Raw genomic sequence first — 18,800 nt, forward strand, 5'->3', positions numbered from 1 at the left:
TGGTAAGTCGCCACCTGGATTTAACTAAGCATATGATCTGGGGTTGCTGCAGTTGGTCAGGTCTGGGTTCAGTAACAGTATGTGCTAAAAGAATAAGGTCAGCTGATTACCTGAATATACTGAATATAGACCAGGTTATTCCATCAATGTTTTTTTTTTCTTTCCTAAAAACATGGGCATATTCCAAGATCACAATGCCATGATTTATGGGGCTGGAATTGTGAAAGAGTGATTCAGGGAGCAAGAAATAATTTTCACACATGAATTGTTCACTACAGAGTCCAGACTTTAACTCTATTGAGAATTTTTGGGATGTGCTGGAGAATGCTTTGTGCAGCGGTCAGACTCTACTATCATCAATGCTACAAGACCTTGATGAAAAATGAATGCAACACTGGATTGAAATAAATCATGTGACATTGCAGATGTAACATTGAATAAGAGGCAGGATGCAAATGCAAGTGGCTTTTATTTTCCATAATGAAAATAAACAAAGAACAAAACACTAGGGACAAACTAAAGAATAATGTTACTTAAACAAACACTATAAAACAAAGGATAAACTAAAAGACTTAAACAAACAAGCAAAGCAATAACAAACAAAGAAACAAACTACATAAAGCAAACCTTGAATACTGAAGACAAAAACACAGCAGGTATGAGGCTTAAACAAAACAGATATACAAGATCCGGACAGAGTAAAAGGACACAGTCAAACAAAGTGCGACAGAGAACAAAGGAGCACATGAGGTATTTATACACAGGCACACACTAGGGACACCTGTGGAGGTGATGAGGTGGGCGGAGTTACAAATGAGACAGGAGGGGTTACAGATGACAAGGCGGGGCTAAGTGCGGAGACAAGACCAAAACACAACATTAGCACATGGCTGGGAAACATGACAGGTAAACAAAAGAGAACAGAGGACAGGAGCAGGAAGGAACCAAAAAAAGCAAAGACACTGGACAGACACAGGCTAAGGTGTGACAGCATATCGAAACAATTATTATTATTGCCACTGCAATTAAAGCTAAAGGCTGTCCAACGCAGTCCTGTCACAGTTTGTCTGCTTGACATGGACTCTAGTGCTCTCAATAAAGACTCCACTTCTCAGGATGCACCTGCGCTCAACCTCCTGGATATGCTGGATGACATGACGCTTTAGCCTTCCGGCTCGCCATGCTTCTGAGATTGCTCACACCTGTGTTTCCCAGTATAAATAGCCCCTGCTTTCTGGAATTGAATCTATTTCTATAGCTCTTCTGCCTCATGTTTCTTTTGTCCTCGATCGTTTGTAAAATACCCATTTTTGCTTCTCTGACTCCCCTTTTTGCCTTGCCCTATATCTCATTGTGGATTTTATGTGTATGACCTCCTTGCCTGCTCACTCTGATATGTTGTTTGTTTATACTGCCTTTTGGTTATTGACCGAGTTAGTAAAAAATCCCTTTTTTACTGAATTGTGTGTTTGGTATACGTGCTTGTCTTTCTTGTGTTTGGCCACTGTGACAATTAAAGTGTGTGACCTCTTTTTTTTTTGTAAATGTATGACTTTTTTTGACCAGGCAGTGTATTAGATCTTACAGTGCAAGTGTGCAAGTGTGGTTTTTAATATGCTTTCTTTATTATGCCTGTCCTCAATTCTTCTTCTTAAAGCTTCTTTCTCTTATTGACTCTCACAGCATCTGTTTGATAATGGTTCTCACTCAGGCCACTGCACTACTGGAACCCAGTAATTGTCTCCCAGTTGGCCCAGCGTCTAGAGAGAGCATTTTGCAATGCTGATTTTTGGAAACCAGTAGGAATGTTTTAGATGGTGCTGTGGTGAGAACAGTACAGCTGCAGATAGAGATTAGTATTCAGCACGTAAACTCAGACAGATCTCAGAGATCTTACCTTTAAAGTGATGATATTATGGCTGCGAGGTGTGACATCATACATAATAAATGACTGGTGGGAATTGAAAACCCAACACACACACACACACACATACTCACTCACACACTCAGATGTGAATATAAGCTTGTATTGTGCACAGGAGTGACAGTATTAAGGAAGATCAAAGGTAGAGTATGAAAGGATTTTCAAAAAGACCTCAGCTTTGACATGGGCACCTATCAGCACATATAATCAAACTGTGAATATACTTGTGTGCTTATCACACTGTGTGTCAAACTACTGCTAATTACAATGGCTCGCAAAAGTATTTATACACCTTGAACTTTTTGTCTAAATGTATTTCATTGAGATTTTAAGTGATTGACCAACACAAAGTAGCACATAAATGTGAAGGGTAATGGAAATGTTCCATGGTTTTCAGAAACTTTTATCAAATCAAATAAAATCCAGTGCAATTAATTGCCTTCAATAGTTCTGCTATGTATGATTCAGTCTTAGTATAAATACACCTCTTCTGTGAAGGCCTCAATGGTTTGTTAGTGAACTCTAGTAAACAAACAGCATTATGATGACCAAGGAACTCATCAGACAGGACAGAGGTAAAGTTGTGGAGAAGTTTAAAGCAGGGTTAGGTACTAAAAACATATTCCAAGCTTTGAGCATCCCAAGGAGCACTGTTTAATCCGACATCCAAAAAATAAAATAAAAAGTATTCTACAACTGCAAACCTACCAAGACATGGTTACTGATCAGAGAAGCTACAGCTCTACAGATCTACAGCTCAGGTGGGATAATCTGTCCACAGGACAACTTAAGTCGTGCACTGTGTTTGCCAGTCTATTGTGCACAAAATAATCATGCATAGCTCGGTGGAGGAACTGGAGGAACAGCAGCTTGACAGTAAACCCTTTCTCCCAGCCTGTAGGGGGAGCCTCATAGGTAAACCAATCAAGGATTGCATAGTGTGCTTTTTAATGCAGTGCAGTTTGTAGCTTCATGCTGTTTCTAAACAGTGTTGACCCATTTCCATGCTCCAGAATCTGACACCCATGAGCCCCACGTGTCCCAAGGCAAGCTCCGCTCTTCAGGATTACAGAAGGACTCTTTGACCACCAGCTGTCTCATTAAGGGACCTTTATTGATTGCAGCAAGGCTTTTGATTCCGTTAAGAAGGAAGTCCCATTTGTTCTGGCTTTACAAAATCCCAGAGCAAGTGTTTAAGGCCTCCAGTGTGCTGTGCAGCAATTCCCAGAGTTCAGTGCTAATGCTCAGTAACATATCCTAACCTCTAGAAGTGGCAGCAGGAGTTATTGCATGACTCGGCCTTTGAACGAAGGCCTATTTCCGTTCTATGTACAGTATTTGCTGACTGCTTCACTATGAATGCAACTTCAGATGATTGATTCTGGGGCCATATTACTGGCAGCACTATTTCCTGCAGTCTGGCTTGATGACCTTTACTTCAGCAATGCTTCATGAATCCAGCGAGTTTCGAGTCAAGAGGGTGCTTATCATCAATCAAATAAAATGTGTTTATTTTGCATTTTTACAACTGATTTAAACTGATTTTACAGCTTCGCTAAGTAGCTTCAGAAAAACATTAAACGTACAACACAGAACCTTCAGTGAGTGACAGAGGCAAAACTCCCTTAAAGCTGGAGAAGGAAGTACTATTACATATACTATCAAGGCTAATATAGAGTGGGTTCATTTCAGTCACATTTCGTCATCTTACAACCACAAACTTTCATGTATTTCATTGAGTTTTTAAGTCACAGACTAACACAAAGTAGCAGTAATTAAACCTTTAATCAAGAAACCAAATCTAAATTCCGGGTCATGCTGTTTCTTCATCAGTAGCTGGAGTCCAAGAGAGAGAGTACAGTACACCATGCTGTTTTTTCATCAGCAGCCGGAGTCTGAGAGAAAGACTACAGTACGTCATGCTGCTTCTCCATCAGCAGCCGGAGTCTGAGAGAGAACAGTAGGTCATGCTGTTTCTTCATCAGCAGCCAGAGTCTGAGAGAGAGTACAGTACATCATGCTGCTTCTCCATCAGCATCCAGAGTCCAAGAGAGAGAGAGAGTACAGTTGGTCATGCTACTCCTACATCAGCAGCCGGAGTCCAGAGTCTCTCTGTTGTGCTCTGCGTGACTTTAGTTTTTGCCCATTCTTGTTTTTCTGCCTGTTCTTGGGCTCTCTATTTCCTTATAAGGGCGTTTTTTAGTGTCCCAATTCACTAGTCGGGGCATCAGTAATGTCTTGGACTGCGACCCTGACGACACGGGTTTGATCTCATGTGAGGAGCAGTGTGGTTTTTTTTTTTTTTTTCCTTTCTTCTTAGGTTTACCTGTTTTGAGATTAACTGTTCTGCAATTGGGTTCAACAACCCTCTGGGCTGGAGAGCTACTAGTCTGTAGCACTCCATCCCATTACACTTGATTTTCCAAAACAAATTTTTTTTGTAGCCCGCCATGTAACAGCTTGGAAAATATCTGGCCCGCAGCCAAACTTAATTGCCGACCCCTGCCGTAAGACCTTGAGTGTAGATATCTGCTCCTGTTGATAATACTCTTGATCAGAGATCTTACCAACAAACCCTGAGCCGGCAATATTTTCTCTCTCTCTTTCTGTTAGACACTCCCATCCATACACATTTTGTCTAGTGCCTACAGTAATGAAGCATTAGCAGGAGAACACTTTATAGTGTGTGTGTGTGTGTGTCGTTTCCTGTGCTAATGTAATCACAGTCCGGCGCTGGGGGTTGGGGATGGAGCTGTAGATGATTAATATGGCCATGGTTCTAGCTTTGTAGCAGCAGCAGCAGGCATTCATTGTCTTCCCCCAAGGACTCCTTTCTTCTTTGGAGTACAGCAGCAGCCCCCCCAGGCCTGAGGCAGGACGAGCAGAGCCGTGACGGATTTACAGAGCCGCAAAAGCGCTGACCTTTCAGTCTGGCTGGACCTGCAGCATGGAGAGTCGCTCTGCTGGGCGGATGATACAGGCTGGACTCACCCTAACCTACAAAAGTTGCACTATTTCCAGACACGTTTCCCTGATCTCCACATCTCCTCCAGTGCTCTAAATTCATGGATCAGTATTTGGCTGCATATCTAAATCTGTAGTGCCAGAGAGCATGTGTCTCTGTTAGACTGTCAATTTTCACCCCAGACAGGTCTGACCAGTAAGTAGAGAAAATATGCGCAAGTACTTTGTTGTGATGCATTTGTTACGCTTGCAGTTTTTCTAATGTGAAACCAAAAGAAAAAAGGCTCAAAGTTAAGGCTAGGGCTAGAAATCAGAATTAGATTTAGAACTCATGGGGTTCTAAGTGGTCGGAGTCCGAGAGAAATTATGGTAGGTTATGCTGTTTCAGCAGCCGGAGTCCGAAAGAGAGTACAGTAAATCATGCTGTTCTCCATTAGCAGCCGGAGTCCGAGAGAGAGTATAGTAGGTGAGTTTATTTTTCTGTAGAAATAATGTTCTTTTACTTGAAATAACCACGTAAATTCTATTAAAATGTTCAGACTGCCAGCACAAATCTGATATTTTACATATCTGGATCCATATATATGCATCCAGATTGACATCCATGCAGACCAGCGTAAGAGAAACGTTGATCACCATGCTGCCAGTCCAACTGCACTCACTCCACAAAGCTGAGCTTTGTACAGTACCCTCACTCCAGTCCTAACACTGCATGCTTTATTAGGATATACTGACAGATAAGGTAGATACTGACAGATAAGGTAGATAAGCGTTCTCTTTAAATAAGTATAATTATATAATCCCATAACCCGCACTGGTAGCGCATAACTTCCACGCTTTCAGTGGAGCCGAATGAAGAGAACTCCAGAACAACAATATCAGGAGGACCAGAAATCAGTACCATTGACCACTCCCAGCTCCAAACAGCTTTCACACTTAATCACTAAATGTACCGAACTCATGGAGCAAGCACACCCAGGTCCGGGAAAAAAGGCTAGTTTAAAAACACCCTTCAATTGTGATTTAAGGATTATTTAAGAAACAGACTTTAGAAGAAAATGTTCCTCAACCCACTTAGTTTCAGACTTATGAACCCCTAAATGTTACTTAAGGAATTTATAGTTTCAGGAGTATAAAAAAAAAGCCCAGATAGGCGCCGAGTGGTCCAGCGGTCTAAGGTGCTGCCACTATGAGCAGGAGGTCGCAGGTTCGAACCCCAGCTTATGCAGCTTTGCCATCAAGCTGCCAGCGTCAGAGGGAGCAAAATTGGCCCTGCTCCCTCTGGGTGGGTAGATGGCGCTCTCTCTCCACATCACTCCAACGGTGACGTCTGTGAGCTGATGTACCGGAGCCGAGCCGCTGCGCTTTCCTGCTCAGCAGCAAAGAAGTGGTGGCTGACTTCACATGTATCGGAGGAAGCATGTGTTAGTCTTCACCCTCCTGGTGTGTTGGGGCATTACTAGTGATAGAGGGAGTCCCAGTGAGTGGTTTGGGTAATTGGCTGTGTAAATTGGGGAGAAAATGGGAAAAATTTGAAATAAAATTATAAAAAAAAGCCCAGATGAAATGAGGAGCGATATCAGTGGCTATGTTTACATGCAGCCAAATAATCCGTTAATAATCAGAATAATAGCTCAATCGAAATAATGTAAACACCTCAATTGGAATAGAGTAGTCTGACTGAGGCCATTCCAAATACAATTTGTATCTGATATTTTTTTAAATAACCCGTAAATAAAAGAATAATAGCCATATAACCACCTGTACCCGATTAGATCCCCAATCTGTGATATAAGAATGTTTAAGTATGTATGGCACATGTACATGTGCAGCACGTCACTTTCATCCACTGGTTCCTAGTCATGGTTGGAGGGACTGGCATCCAGCTCTCTTGTCTTAGAATGTTCAAAGAAATGGAAGACATAAGCTCTCTGCCTCACCCTTTCTTTAACAAGAAAATGTGAATTAGTATGTCCTGAGTCCACCATAATTTTAAAGCTGTTAAAAAAAACAAACATACCAACTGCAAACTCTGGAAACATTGATTATTAGCTCTTCTCACGCTGGCTGGCATCACATGATGCTCATTGTCATTGTTATGGTTACGTGTACACTAAACGATACTACCCATGTGCGTCATGCACTGAAAAAAAAAAAAAAACGTAAAATTGACTTAAAAACACTTTTGCAACTTTCTGCATTTGCTTTTTAAAAGTAAATTTATTTTCAGATAAATTAAAGTAACTTCAACTCGGTTGTAACATAGAGTAACTTCAGTCAATCCTTTCTTTTATTAAACTTTACTTAATTTCTGCATGCAATATAACCTATATTACCTAATTTATATTACTCAAATAATTTATGATACATAATGTATTTTTTCCTAAAATGTTTATATTTTTAGTTAAAACATGCATATTACAACACATGGACGGCATGTAATACATGTTTAGTTTAGTATACTAAAAAGAATGTATTACATGCCTTCAATGTGTTGAGACAGTAAGACTTGGTCTGTTTACAAAATAAATGTTTGAGATTATGTAAATATTTGAATGTGTGTTTTAACTAAAATTGTATATAATAATATTGTATAAATTAATTTTAATTAGGTAATATTGTATGCAGAAATTAAGTAAAGGTTACTAAAAGAAAGGATTGATTCAGTAAAAATAAATGAAGTAAAGTTTACCAAAAGAAAGGATTGACTGAAGTTCTGTTCACTTATTTACTCTGTTACATTTAAGTCTTGAAACCGAGTTGAAGTTACTTAAATTTGCATAAAATTAATTTTACTTAAAAAAAGCAAATGCAGAAAGATGCGAAACTTTTTTTAAGTTAATTTTACGCATCATTTTTTTCAGTGTGTTTGATCGGAATAGTTGTAGCATGCACATAAACGGAGAGTTTATTTAGAATATTGGGGAAAGTGTACATATAAACATCTCAGTCAGATTCTAGAATGAATTCGTAATGAATTCATTTGAATTGGAGGAAAGCTTTGCATGTAAACATTGCGAGACAGTGAGTGCACTGATGAGCTTGATTGTTGATTGGGTTGTCGTCAGTGCTGCTAAGCCCAGGGGCTCAATATCCCAATATATCCTAGTTCCTATTGAGCTGTACCGTTTCCACTGGCACAACATCAAAATCAAAAATGAAGAGAGAGAGCGAGAGGAAGTGAATGAGATGGATTCAGAGTCAGTGTTCAGGGCTCCCAGCTCTCAGAGAGTCCTCCGCCTCCGTCAGTCACTCATTAGTCTCTCTCTTTGGCTCTATCTGGACCATACAGATATAATTTGAGATAGAGTGAGGACACGGCAAGGGCAGACAGAGGTAACGAAAAGATATAAGGGAAAGAGAGAGAGAGAGAGAGAGAGAGATGAACACAGGACGGCCGGATGTCTCTGGGGCGACATGCACACTCTGCAGAACGTTATCTGTCCAATCTGGGAAGCTCTGGTGGATACATGGGAAGAATTAGTCAGACTGATTAGCCCTCGAGCCAGGGATAAAGACGAGCCAATAAGACGAGCTAATTGATAAATGGCTCCATCTGATGGATGGGGGTAATAGTGAATGACTCATATTAGCAGGAATATGATCTAATTTGGTGGAGATGCTGTGGAGGGAGATAGGTTTGGGGAACCGTCACTCAGAACTTGAGAAGCCTGTCGTGCCGGGTTCTGCTAGCTGCCAGCTCTCGTTTCCGCTGCACCTCGGAGATGACACTTCCACATTTATCCTCCTATCAGATCCGTACACAGCTACTGAAATCAACACTCCTCACTACTCATCTGACCAAACACTCTTATCTCCGATACTGGGAGATATGTGCATGTCTTAAAATGTGACGGCTGGAATTGTTCACTGTGCAGACCAGGATCCCTTCTTATCTGGATATTCAATAAACAATTTTGTTAATCTTTCAAAGATCAACATGCTAACGTGAATTTTTAACTCATACGATATTTTTAAACTGCACTGATAAACGGTTCAGAGTACAGTTTCTGGAGTTCCTGGAGTTCTGGAGGTTTTTTCATTCAGACAAGATTCAGCATGGGACCAGTTTTCTTGGCATGGTTAGCTAATTGTCCCTGGGTAATCCCTGTCGCCAACATATTATTTATCCTCTATGGACTGTCTTACAATTCTGGAGAACATTTGTGTCAGTCTGGACATCCTGGTCTTCAGCTTCACTAAAGGGCGGTGAACCATACAGTCATACGGTATTTCATCAGCTTTCAATCCCTGAAATATAAAACAACATTAAAATCCTATGGTTTGCACCATATGATCTAGAATTGTTGAGTTTAATTATGAACGTATTCCATATGACGACTCCAGAATAGTTGCCAGCTGCATCTATATATACCCTCAAATATTTATACCACATCTTCACTAATCTCCTCCTTATTAATTATCAATGGAAATGGATATGATTCCTGAGGGAGACCATTTTTTTTCTCTTTTGTCTCCTTTGTGTTAATAATCAGTGATTACACCAATCTATTTACACTTTCCTAAAAAGCATTTTTTGTTTCACTCCCTGTTTTCAAGGCTAACATTGTTGAATCATCTGAAATATTCTAAACAAATTAATTTAATTCTTGAGCAAAGCAGCCATTTGTATACACTGTAGGTAAAACCGAGAACTAAACACAGAGCTTACGTGTGAGGATAATCAAGATGTTTTGCTAAAATTGTGAACCCTCTCATGCAAATTGCCATAACAAGGTGGATGCATGCAAGTGAAAAAATAAAGCGATTATGCTGAAAATGAGATTTCTGTGTAGTCTGTAAAGTCTGTAATATTATGAATATTTAAAACATGTAAAAATCATGGTCATTTTTTGAACATTCTGAGAGCTAAAAGGCACAGTACTCTGATAATGACCCAGAACCCTTTTTGCTCTGACTGTACGTTTCATTTCTCTCTGCTTAGAAGACAATGATGAGGGGACAATATGCAAATGAGAGAGGATGAGAGAGGGTGGATAATGAGACAGATAACAAAGAGGAGAGAGCGCTGACTCAGCTCAGACTGCTTTACACCCTACAGTCATCCAAAGGAGAGCCACTGTTTCAACGCGTCTAAATAGATTTCTTTAGTGAAGCCAAAAAATTAAGGCAGAAGGAGACTGGAGTGATCCAGAAATCACACTGTTTGCTTGTTGGGACTTTGGAGTTTGGGTCTGAACCAAAATAACAGATGTGACCAGTGCAGTGAATCATGGTTTGGACCAAAGAACCAAAATTTAGGTTAAACGAAAACACCAGATCTAGATCCGGATCTTTTGCAGTGTAAAAAGATTTTCAAGATTTTTTCCAGATCACTTAGAGGACGTTTATAGAGTCGGGCTATCATCGCCAATTAAAGGAGAACTCTGGTGTAAAATAGGCATTTGGTGCAGTGAAACATGATAAAAAGTACTTATATTTTATGCATAGCACACCTCCGTTCCCCCACAGTGAGATCCAGAAATTTCAACAGTTTGTCCAAATACCCTTTAGACTGAGTGACATGGGGCATAAATGACTTTTTCAACCGTTATCCAGGCTCAAAGTAGCTCCATGTTATTTTCAGTTCAGTAAGGGCGGCGCTCGGAGCTGAAGCTAGCGTTATAGGATGTACACAGTGCTTTTTAATAAAAAAAAAAATCTGGATCTGGAAACGCTGTGGGAGAACGTTGGTGTGCTATTCATCAAAGGTAAGTTCTTTTTAGCATGTTTTACTACATCAAAGGTCAACTTTACACCGTAGTTCTCCTTTAAACAATTGAAGAAGTAAAAGAATAGGTGTTGGGCTGAAATCTGTTTTACTTTGGCGATGTGCAGAAGCGTCACGCACAAGCAGTACGGGTACAACAGATCACGGTGCTGGTGATTCTGTATCTACTGTAATTGTAGATTAACCCTTATTTATAAGCACAAATAAAAGGAATTTGAGAAATCTGTCACTCTCATTCACTCGAAGGATAGAGACGTATTCTGGCAGGGAGGCAGAATTCATCACAACACCTGTAAAGAAAACTTGCTAAACTAACAAGAAAATTGTTCTAGAAATCAGAGTGTTGAGTTTAGGGAGACTCATAGCTGTCGTAGGTGATGATGACTAAATTCAGTACAGAATAGAATAGAAACACACACATGAGACTTGGTTCAGACTCTGGTCTGGACTTTCAGGTGTGAAAACACACTTAGATCTAAGCCTGATCATTGCATCCACTAATGAGAGCCATCCATCAGGAGGAAAACAGAGAGAGCGAGTCCAGCAGAATTGGTGAAGAGACATGGACAGTTAAAGTGGAGCTTTTTACAGCTTGGAGAGAGAGAGATGGAATGGCATTATAACCCCCTTTTCCTCCACACAGGATGTGCAGCCGAGACGGGGTTTAAATGTAATTAAATGCTTGAAGGCTAATCTCAGTACTTCCAATTATGCAGCCATTTCCTCTGGAGATCCCTACCAAAATATGTTTTCTCCTCTTCCAGGGAGAAAGTGCAGAGTGAGTGCATGCACCGGAAAGATATTTTTTCATCCCATATAGTAATAACAAAAAGACACTGCTGAGACAAAACTACAGAATCTAGACTTTATACAGGAACTTTATCATTCAGTGCCATATTCTGTATATTAGAGTAGCCTATAAGTTTCTAGTTCAATTTCTAATTGGAATGCACCATAGTCTATATCAATACAAACTATATTGTCTCTTCTTATATCCTGTATAATTATATATATCTATATTTATTTTAAAAAACCTTAACATATCACCCAGCCATAATGTTGAGCTGTTGCTAATTGTCACGATTGACCCAGGCAGGGAGACGAGGAGACGGACGCAAGTGCAGGTTGGGCGAAATAAATAATTCAATAAATAAATAACAAATAAACAAAGAAACAAGGAACAAGTAAACACGTAACAAAGATAAACGAATAACCAATAACCAAAACAAACCAGTGAAACAAGAGAACATAAACTAAACCAACAAGAGATAATAATAACAAAATAAACAGGGAATATGTACAAGGGAATAAACCAGAAATAAACGAGGAAGTAGACTATAAACAGGAGAACAAGAAAATAAACGAGGAACAGAATAAGTACTAAACTAAATAGGGCAGGGATAATATACAACAACAAACAGGGGGAAATTAACTAGGATAAACAAGAAGATAAATCAAAAACAGAACAAGGAACTAGGGCTATGAAAACGAAGGCAATGAAAACAGAGAAACGAGGAGAGACAAACAACAGGGGAAGGTGCAAAGACCGACGAGGTACAAGTGGCACAGGGGATCTATTTAAAGAAACAGGAAACACACTAGAATTGGAAACACCTGGGGAAGGGGCGGAGCTACAAATGAGACACGTGGTGGAAAACTACTCAGGCAGGAGACACAGAGGAGCACAGGTCACGTGGGGAAAACACACAGAGACATGAGACAAGGCCAGGACGTGACACTACTGCAGAAACAGGTTATGAGTTATGAGTGTGAGCACATGCTCAGTGTTAAAGTCCAGGCAGTTTAATCATTCGTCTGTATGTTTCCATATGCAGGTTTGTAGAGCAGGAATGCATCAGAGTTGCAGCAGGACAGTGGAGAGCCAGACTGGGCAATATCAGGACACAAAAGGATGAACAGGGAACTCTGTGACATTAATGTTCATTCCCACACTGTTAACCCTCCTGTTATGTTATGGGTCAAATTGACCCGTCCAGAGGTTTGAAGAAAAAAAAAAAGTATTTTTTCAGTATGAAATATATTATATGTAATCAACATATAATATGAAAATGGTTAATCTTAAATATTTGCAATCACCCGCTGCAAAAACTAAACTAAAACAAAATTGCAATGTTGTGTTTCAATATTATGTAAAAATACTGTTTTATATGTTGGTCTTACAAAAGTAATAAAGTACGGAAACATTAAAAAAAGTATTTTTTTAATAAAAAACAAGTGAATTATCCTAATGGAATCATAACCTGTTAGAGGTAAGGAACACTATTGAACTAAATATTAATTATATTGATAATAATTAGCAATGGAGTTAGTAACGAAATATTCACACTGCTTGTTAGGATTTTTCTCAGATATCGTTTGGATAATTAAACATGTGACGGGTCAATATGACCCGGAAACACCACTGCTGATTCTGACAAATTAAAATAATAGGAGGGTTAAATGAATGTACTTTAATTGTACAATTAAAAAAGGTTAATAAAAAAACAAAGAGAACCAAACTGCAGGATGACAAAACGTTTCACCTCCACGACACAGGGGGTCACTCTCTCCCCAGTTGGATGATAGTTTTGCTTACCTGTTTCCTGTCTGTTCATTATTAGCAATTTTTAGGGACGTTGCACCTTAAACCTGAAACCTGGTATTGGAGTTTTTCAGTTTTTAAGACCTTGAGTTTTGGTATTCTTTGTTTCATTAGCCTGTTTTTTTCCTGTTTGCTGTAATAAACCTGCATTGGTGTGACACATGAACTGAGTTAGAAAATGTTAGGCCTATTTTCTCCCTTCTGCAATAGATTCCTGCAGCCCTGTCTACCATTTCTCCACTTCTGGTGCTTGTATTTCAAGTCTGCAAGTCTTTTCTCTGTTTCGCAGTCTCCTCACCATGGTGGATCTGTTACTGCAGTGCTGAACGAAGATTATAAGAAAACTGAGCCGTGTGAAGTCGTTTTTCTCTGTGAGCTTTTTCTGGAACTTCTGGAACACAGAGTGAAGCGAATAGTGCTGGAATGTTCTTCGCTCCCTTCAGCCTGGGGTATGTGTTCCTGTGATCTTCTTCACGGGGAGGAGAATCCATCAAGTGATTGAAGGAAGAAGAGCAGCAGAGACCTAACAGGCATCAGCGGAGGTCAGATGATGCGAGCACAATTATCTGTTCACCAGGCGCTCTGTCGATCGCACTAATCCAGGAGCTGTGGCGGTGCGGAGGGGTCTATTAGGGCTCTGTAATTAGTGAGAGTGAAGCCTAAGCATTTGCCTGTTTAACAGCTGATATCCAACTACATAAGGGTCTATAGAGGACAAAGACAGTATGAAATATAGCCCTGTAGACAGAAAGTACAGTTTTTGATGCAGGGATGACCTTCATTTCTATTGACAGCCTTTTCTAGAGGCAGTCTTTGGCCAGTCGGTGGCTTGGTGATCAGCATGTTTACCTCTCAGAACTGAGATCCGTGGTTCAAGTCCTTATTTGGGTGAAGATTTCATGTTCTCCTCATGTATATGTGGGTTTTCCTCTCACTGTCCAAAAAACGTGGAGACCAGGATGGTTGGTCTAGCCCATCCATATCAAAACTAGATTTTATTTATCATTTATTAACCCTCCCGAGTTAAACCGCGTGGCTCATCCATGGTGACGGCGAAGACACAGGACAGAAAAGTGGTGGGGACATTTCTGGGAAACCCTTACTTGTGTGTGGGTAAGCATTATCCTGCTGAAAAAATGCTGTCAGTTTATAGTTCTGGCATGAGAGGCAGCAGCATGTGTCTGCTGGATGTTCTACACATATCACTGAGCTGTCAGTGTTCCTCGTATCACTACTAGGAGTGAACGACTGCTATATGAGATGCTCCCCAGATCATCACACTCTTTTATCTGGTGAACATTATTCCAACAGTAAGTTCTTTCACTGCCAAACTACCCATTTACCACAGCTCTCCTTTAACAGGGGGAGGCTCACCTCGGGTGCCCTCTGAGACAGGCATCATGCCGTCTGTGTGTGTGTGTGTGTGTGTGTAGAGGGAGCTGGCAGCTGGACCAGCTGAACTTGTACTGAGCAGATGTTCCCATCAGACCTGCAGCCGGAGGAAGACGTACCCTCAGCTAGCCATGTTCACTGAGTTACAGCTCATCCATATACATACACACTCACACTATACACATTACACACACTAATACACTATACACACTACCACTATAAACACTATACACACTCTATACACTATACAAACACACTATACACACACACAACACTGTACACTACAGAAACACACACAACACTATACACCAGTGGCGTGCACAGACATTTTGGGGGGTATGTGCTCAGGGGGGAAAAAGGGCACTTTTTAGCACACGTGGAACACTTCTATATAAAAAAAAAACGTTATCTATCATTGATTTGGGCTGGAGCGGCTAGTTTATCTGGTGACCAGTCGGCTAAAGATGCTTAGTAGTTTGGTGCTGTATGAGACATTTTACTGCACAACAAACTGATTTCACGTTGGGCTTAGAGGGCAAACGGTAGGATTTTACTTGATGTGTATGTTACCTGGCTGGTGGGACACGGGGGAGAAGAAGCCTATCTGTTGCCGTACGTGCTGTGCTGAAGACTCGCTGAACTGAACTGCTGCTGCAGCGCATCTAGCGTGCCTTGCGCGAGAGGTCGGGTATGTGCGAGCTGATTTCAGGGCATTCTGTTTTCACTCGTTTCTAATCGCTCAGGTTTTCAAAAGATCATTTTAAACCGGCCTCAGTAAAATCTTAATAATAATAATATTTAAAAAAAAAAAAACGAAGTTTCAAAAGGGCACCTTGGTTGATAAAGAGTTGGTGGTGCTTTAGTCTATGTCTGCACGCCTCTGCTATACACACACACTATACAGTATACAATCATACTCTACACTAAACACTCACAGTATGCACTATACACACCCACAATACACTATACACCCATGGGGGGTAATCTGTGTGCATGGTGTGTATGGGGTTGTGTTGAATGTTTAGTGTTTGTGTGCATATACTGTACTGTATACTGTGTATGGGGGGGGGGGGGGTGATATGTGTGTGTGTGAGTTGGGGGAGTCAGTATGGTGAGTATGGGGAATCCCTGTGAAAGTGTGTGATGTACTGCCGGGTCTGAGAGTCTGTCACTGGTCCAGTAGATTAATGGAGCTGAGTAATTAACTTAATTACCCTCCAGTGTGTCCAGCTTACCTCAGCAACAGGCAACGTGTGTGTGTGTGTGTGTGTGTCAGACTCAAAACACATTCCACACAAACGTTGGGACAGGTTTAATTTAGGGCTACCAATGAGATAAAAATAAATAAATAAGTAAATACTGAGAAATTTGAAAAATTATGTGATTTCAAATCAAGTCTCTGAGAAATTAAGATGATCAGAGGGTCCAGTGTGTGTAACAAATGTGTAATAAAATAATAGAAATAATTAAAAGCAATGTTCCTTTAAAGAAAGACTGAAAGAGATTTGCACATTTCTCCCTCTACATCCCATAATATTATTAAACCATTTGAGGAATGTGGAGGAGTTTCAGTGTGTAAGGGGTAAGAGCGCTAGGCTAAGCTGAAACCCCACACTGCATTAAAAACAGTTATTCAACAATATGGTAGAACCACATATACAAGACATGACTTTACACACCTTTATCATTAACAAGCTCACTAATACAACTTACAACTTGTACTGTACACAACACAAGCCTTATGTTCACCATGTCCAGAAGCTCCGCCCACTTCTCTACTGGACTCTGAGGAACCTGGATAATCAACAATCACACAGTGGAAACACGGTGTAGTGAAATTAGATTGATTACAGATTATTACAGATCTTGTTGTTGTGGAAAAAATGCTGTGTAAATCAGCACCAAAAATGAAAAGAACAATCCAGACTGTTCTCAGCTACAATCCAATCCAAAAGCTGAGTTCTATCATGATATTCACGTAAGAGCATAAGCTAGTAAAGGCCTGGCTGATCTAAAAACAGTTTTCTCATCATTGAATCAGAGCAGTATATTTTTATTAAAATCCTATTACCGAGTGAGCTGAGCTCTTAATTTCACTGTGCATTCAAGCACTCTCTCTTTTTCACTGGGGCTTCCTGAGCTCTTTCGGGGAAAAAACTAATTTGAGGTGTAATCCAAGCGTGTGCTACATGTTCCTGCTCTGTTTTCATCTCCATTGTACTCCCTGTAGTAAAACTCTCAGATCCTCAGTCTTCTGAGAAAGAACGAATCATCTGAAGAAGCCTTAGAGCACTGTTTCGCTTCATTCATACAGCACCAGTCAAAAGTTTGGACACATGTCTTCTCATTCAATGTGTTTTCTTTCTTTTATGATTTTTGTTTTTTACATCGTAAATTTAATATTGAAGACTATATTAACGCTATACAGGAACGCATGCTGAATTTTTTAGAAACCAAAACGAGTTAAACAAAGCAGAATATGTTTTATTTTTTAGATTCTGCCACAATTAGCTTCAAGGACAGATCTGCACAATCTTGGTATTTTAATCTCAGTGTCTTCATGAGGTAGAGTCATCTGGAATAGTTTTCTCAGTGGCTTTAACAAAGTTTCTGAAGGTGCTGAACAATAGTTGCTGCAAGGGGCGCACAGTACCCAGATAGAACCCAAGCAGGCAATAGAAGAACCCACCAAACTCCTTACACAGACCAGAGTAACCAGAGTGGGAATTGAACCTACAACCCCAGCCCTACCATTCCTTATAAATCATCTGCATGGGCGCATTTATAAATCAGTATTTGGTTAAATGGATCATCAAACTCAGAGAAAAAACTCCTGCCATGTGGCACTACAACACTTTTGGCAAGAAATGATCAGAATATTAACTGCATTCTTGAATATCGCTATCCCTTTATGTTAACTAGGAGACACAACAGCAATCATCAGTACAACAATGTCAACCACCACTGCTTTACTTACAGCTCTAACCATCACCAAGTAAACTATCCTCATCACCTGGAAGTCAAAAAACAGCATCACTATCAACCAATGGAAACATCTATTAATAGATCACATGTCAATGGAAAAATATCTGCTTCTGATAAAAATAAAATCCCTGAATACAATTCCATCCACAAAATCAACCAATCCATCATGAAAACAACTGAGATCCAATACCCAACCCAACTGTTTACCTAACAAATAATCTCCCTCTAGTTGTGCACATACACTAATACACACACACACACTTACCAACACCTACAAAAATACATAACAAAGCAACACTTGGTATTAGGTATTTAGGAAATAATTATTTTTTCCCATTAATTACTAAATTACTATCTTTATCTAATATTTCGGTTTGGTTTTTTGTGAGTCTCATGTTTGCTTATGTCCCTATCCTTCCTCACTGAATAACCAATAAAAATAAAGTCTTGAGGAGGGGTGGTAGCGGCCCCCCCCCCCCCCCAAAAAAAAGTCCACCATCAGAAGGCCGCTGAACAACAGGGGTGTGCATCCTAGGGCTGAGAGGAGAAAGCCACTGCTCTCCAAACAGAACAATGCTGCTCATCTGCAATTACTAAAAATCACACAGACAAGCAGTATCGCTTTAAGGCATTTTGAGAGCCCAAGCAAAATGGCAACAGATCTTTGTGTTTTCCTTATCCTGTTAACATAACATATAACAGTGTGTAGCCATATTATTAGCCAATTTCAGTTAAGCTACACAAGGTAATTGTTCTAGTTCATTACCAGTGTTGTTTTTAAAGGACAGTTTTTCTCTCTGATAAGCTACAGAATGTTAAAATGTTGTTTCACCATGTAAATAGTATGATCTACTTTTGCTGTCGCTCTGCTGCGTGCTGAGGGAGTGCACGCTCAATCAAACAGCACTCTTTATGCTGTTAGAGTCTTTTTTTAGTTTAGTAAGCTAATGCTGCCTGCTGCAGCCACTGTCCAGTACTTAAACTTAATTTATCTTCTTATCTGCTGGAAAGATGTTTAAGACAAAAATAAAACACTTTCTGTTTATATAATAGCTTGTGTGTCTGATTTTATTCCAAATTATTCTTTTTCTTCTGAATTATTTATTCTGAAAGACAATTTCAGAACATTTGTCAGTTTGCTGAATCTCAGGAGTAGGTAGATCATGCAGCAGGACAATGACCTTAAGCACACAAGTGATTCT

The sequence above is a fragment of the Astyanax mexicanus genome, chromosome 14 (genome assembly GCF_023375975.1).
Source record: "Astyanax mexicanus isolate ESR-SI-001 chromosome 14, AstMex3_surface, whole genome shotgun sequence".
Taxonomy (NCBI): domain Eukaryota; kingdom Metazoa; phylum Chordata; class Actinopteri; order Characiformes; family Acestrorhamphidae; genus Astyanax; species Astyanax mexicanus.